We start from the raw sequence: 4,642 nt of genomic DNA, 5'->3' as shown, positions 1-4,642 counted from the left end.
CATATGAACACGTCGGTACACCGATCCTAACCAGACCATATGAACACATATGGAAGTGGTCCAGTGGCCGGCCGGCAGCACATGGTGTAGCGTGGTCCCAGCTTGTGTTATAAAGAACACACACTGGTCTGCCCCAGGGAATCTATAATACAAGGTGTTGGATGGTTTAGTCTAGAAGATGTATACTTTTTGAAGATGATAAGTGTAGCTGTACAGCTGATTTGTCATAACTCTATTTTTACCTATTTTTATCTGTAATAGCTGTATTTTTACCCCATTACTGTGCCTCCATGAATTTATGTACTCTATTGCTTTTCTAAATTCTTGGGATCACTGCATTTCTCTCCTCCTCATTCAGCCAGACTTGTTCTTCAATTTGGCATGATGTTTGGTTCCTTTGGACTTTGAGATAATGTTCTCAGGGAGGCAGGATTTACAAATTATAAACCCAGACACTTGGGAAAGTTATTTATCAGGATAGGCACCAACAAGACCCTTGATTTTTTTTTTTTTTGGATCACTTCAAGTTATATTAGCATGCAAATGGATTAGAATTCAGAGTTGCACAATATTTGTTATGTAAGGCAGAGTATTTTAATGGTATATGATTATTGCACATCTCCTGATTATTGTCTCCCTGGAAATTTCAAATGACCATGATGTGTGCCCATTTCCTACCATCAAAGGGAAGACATGATTAAACTGGAGAACATGGAGAAATTAGTGCTTGGACCCCCTCCAAGTGTAGCGTGTACAGTTGGGGCACTTCAGTTTTTAGCTCAGGTGAAATACTACACATTTGCTGAGAAATCCCAATTCCACTGGAAACAGGAAAATGTTGTAAAAACTTAAGTGTGCACTGTAGAGTTAATGTCTGGAAGATTGTGGGTTTACCAGCTTGGAAGATGTTAGCTAGCATCTATATTCCGACAGATACAGCACCTGAGGGAGGGTTTGGAGGCAGGCTAGGAAAGTGAGTGTTTCTCAGAGTGTGGTCCCTGGACCAGCAGCACCAGCATCTCTTGGGAACTTGTTAGGAATGCAGATTCTCGGGTCCTCCACCCAGTACCACTGGATACAAAAGTCTGGGGGGTAAGGCCCAGCAATCCGTATTTTAACTGGCCTTCCAGATGATTCTGATCACGAGAAAAACAGAACTGCTGGTATAGCGGTTGAGGGAACTGGCTGCTTCTCAGCCGTCTGTGTCCTGCTGAAGCTCCGGGGTTCCTTTGAAGACACAGACTCTAACTGGGTAGGTCTGGGCGGTCCAGAAACTCTGCTTTCTAACAAACCACAAGTGGTGGTGATTGCTGCAGTCTGGGGCTGCCCCTGGGTTAGGGGCCTGCTTCCGTGCACCCGCGTCTGATCCCGGCCCTGCTGGGAACAGGCCCACCTGCAACACAGTGCTCAAACCGTCCGAGTCTTGTTTCCTTGTGAACAGAAATGGAGAACGGTTGCGTCTGTGCCATGGTGGTGTTGGTGTGCCTGCTCGCCTGTGGGAGGAGCAGCATGGATACTGGCTGCAGGGCTTAATACGGGGCGGCAGCCGACAAAGCAGGGAGACACTCCCAAAGGCAGCTTTTCTTCCCTGTCTCTGTCCATGAACTGAAGTCGGTCCTGTCAGTGAGCAGGTGATTTTCAGCTGGCCGGAGCTTGCCAGGACCTTAGGAGTACTCTACAGTAACTTAACCAGCAGTATCGAGGCTGGTCCATCTTTGTGCAGCCTGGGCTTCTGCCAAGGGGAATTTGTTCAGCTGCAGCCGACTGTGATCACAAGGAATGCCGCGTGCCCCTCACGGTCCACAGGCAGGAGGAGAGCCCAGGAGTCCTGTGTTCCCTGACGGATGTCATGTAAGAATCTTTGGCAGATTACACAGAGTATAAGATAAGGCTTCACTTCCTACTGCCTAAAATGACTGACATTCATAAAAGCCTTGAAATAATGTAGCTTGCGAGACATGATGCGTTCATCTAAGAAAGAGGCGTGCCGCGCTGGCCGGCATCTCGCTAAGGCAACATTCTGCGGCACAATGCAGTTGGATGAGTTTTGCAGTAAACAGAGGAATTCCCAGTATTTAGATTTCTACCATTAATGTCTTACACTCTTGCTTTATCACACAACTGTCCACTCATCTTGCCTCTGTCCACTCAGTGACCCATCCAATTTGGGATGCATTTCAAAGTAAATTTTACACGTCAGTACACTTCCCCAAAAACCTCTGTTTTCAACATACTTTCAACCTATTACTACATTTTTGAACCAGAATTTTGTCTCCCTTATGAGCAAACCTTCCTTTTAGTACATAGGCGTGCAGTGCTGTGCCAGGGACAGAATAAAATAGACGGTTTGTCTTTTAATTTTGTGGCTTATTGGCTGGAATCTTGTGCAAGGGAAGAGCTGACTGACAGAGGTTTCAACTCACGGTGCAAGGGTGTGTTAATGACCAGAGTTTGATTGGGAATGGCTGTGGGAATATGGGGCCTGCCCAGGAAATTACAGCACACATTGAAAATGTGAGCAAGCTGCGTGCACTGAAAACTCGCAGCTAACATGGTTAAGCTTACATTCTCCTCTTCCAAGTCCAACTCTCTCATCTTCCTCTCAAAAAAAGGAGCATTAGTGAGGGGGTGGATGACAGGCTGTATGTCGGGGGACGCTCTCGGGAGCTGGAAAGAGTCCCGCTCTAAACACTTCTGTGTTTACGCAGCGCATGGGTGAGGCTCCTCCTGGTGCTGCAGTGTCACTGCACCGAGATGTCCTGCAGCTCGGGGCCCCTGATCTGAAATGTTCTTGCTTTCTGGGAAGTTACCCCCAGGCCAGCTGCTTGCACAGCCCCTGAGTCCTCCTCACCTCGTGGCCAGGAGCCCATCCCATGAGTTAGCCCCCCACTCCAGCACTCTGGAGGCCGGAGAGGCTCACTAACGGGACAGCCCCGCATTCCCAGCCCGCCCCTGCATCCTGGGGGCTGTGCGCGTGGCCCAGCCACAGGGCGTCTTTTTCAAGGACACAGCGGAGGTCGACCTGTCAGATGTTGTTTGCTTGCCGCGTGTGATGAGAGGTGGACGGTTCATGGTGGGTCAGGGAGCCCTGACAGTGTTCTGAACCCATGAAAGACACAGTTCAAGTACCGACTAGCCGCTGCTGCACACTAAGTTCTTCGCTGCCCGCCAAGAATGGGCCCAAGGGTGACCACACCCAAATCCCCAGAATCCATGAGTATGTGCCTTTCATGGTAATGGGGAGTGGAGACAGATGGAGTAGGGCTGCCAATCACCTGAGCTTGCAGTGGAGACAGTCCTGGGTTATGCGGGTGGGCCTGGTCTAATCACGGGTCCTGGGGAGGGCAGAAGAGAAAAGATGGGATGTGGGCTTCACAGGTGGGGAAGGGGCCGTGGGCCGAGGACTGTGGTCAGCCTAGATGTGGGAACACGGCCCCGCTGACACTTAGCCCAGTGGGACCCACTTGGGACTTCTGACCCGTAGAACTGTAGGATGCTGACCTGGTGCTGCTTTGAGCCACTGAGCGTTGGGTGGTTTGTCTTGCCAGCAGAGGCAACAGAGCGCAGCGTGGACGGGCCGTGTCCTAGGGCCTGCGTCCGACGTCAGTCATAGTGATGGGACTTTGAATGGGAGAAGTGAGCTTAGGGTCTTGTCCTGCGGCCCCTGTACTCATACAGCCAGGGTCCTAACAGGCCCGGATCCTGCCCGCAGGGAGGGAGAGCCCAGCCACGTCCCTGCTCCCTTCTCCTCTGTACGCGCCATGCTCATGCCACCCTCTCCCCCTGTCAGTGGGACTCCGCACGCCCCCGTGCGTCCCCTGCCCTCAGCTCCTGGTACGGCCGAGTGTCTGGCTGGCCGTCCGTGGGTTGTCACGGGCAAGCGTCAGGCTGCTTAGCTCTGCCTTGTTTACAGAGAACCTTCTGGAATAACTGGATCCCAGACCCAAGCACGTGGAGGGTGCTGCTCCGTTGACTCACCTCCTTGGCCAGCTTGCGGGGAGTGGCCGCCCGCGGTGATCCGCCCGCGGTGTCCCCCAGGCAGGGCTGTGTTTAGGCTTCTGGTCACTGATCGGATGACCTCAAAACCCTAACTTCATCTTACCTGCGCCTCCTCAGTAGTTACCCAGCAGGACCTGGTGAGATAAAGGGTCAGCTGAGGCCCCGTTAGTTCAGATTCACCAAGGAGCGTATCCAGTGCAGGTGACAGCCCCCGATTCACCCGTCTTCTTGTACTTCGGCCGCTTGTCAGAAAGCTCACGGCATTTCCCTGTGTTGGCTACTTTCATTTTTGTTAAACATCTTTGAGCAATAACTTCTTTCTGCTTGTGTTTTGCTGATGGTTGGATCTGGGGCACAGAGAGTGCTGTTTATCTTGGCACAGTACCTGGCACAGTCGCTCTCTGTTGCGAGTGTTGGGAGTAGGTATTGGTCAGTATTTCCAGAAAAGAAGCATAAGCAACCACCCCCGAATCCAGAGGCTTCCAACGGCAACTGCTTGTCTTCACCAATGCATGGTTTGCTTGTCTGGGTCCGATGTGCTGCGGACGCCGGGGACACGCTGGGGACACGCTGGGGACACTGGGGACACGCTGGGGACGCTGGGGACACGCTGGGGACTGGGGACACGCTGCGGACGCCGGGG

At 51.9% G+C, this 4,642-nt stretch overlaps 1 protein-coding gene across 1 annotated transcript in view; it reads left to right on the top strand.

Moving 5' to 3' along the window:
* Positions 1-4,642, top strand: part of WDR27 (WD repeat domain 27) — a 126,491-nt gene that overhangs the window by 121,442 nt on the left and 407 nt on the right. The gene's annotated exons all lie outside the window — the stretch shown is intronic.

Source organism: Callorhinus ursinus, unplaced genomic scaffold, assembly GCF_003265705.2.
Source record: "Callorhinus ursinus isolate GAN/ISIS: 27379988/994484 unplaced genomic scaffold, GSC_fseal_2.0 scaffold6, whole genome shotgun sequence".
NCBI classification, from domain to species: Eukaryota; Metazoa; Chordata; class Mammalia; order Carnivora; family Otariidae; genus Callorhinus; species Callorhinus ursinus.
The sequence above is the reverse complement of the archived record's forward strand: the minus strand, read 5'-3'. Positions and strand labels throughout refer to the sequence as shown.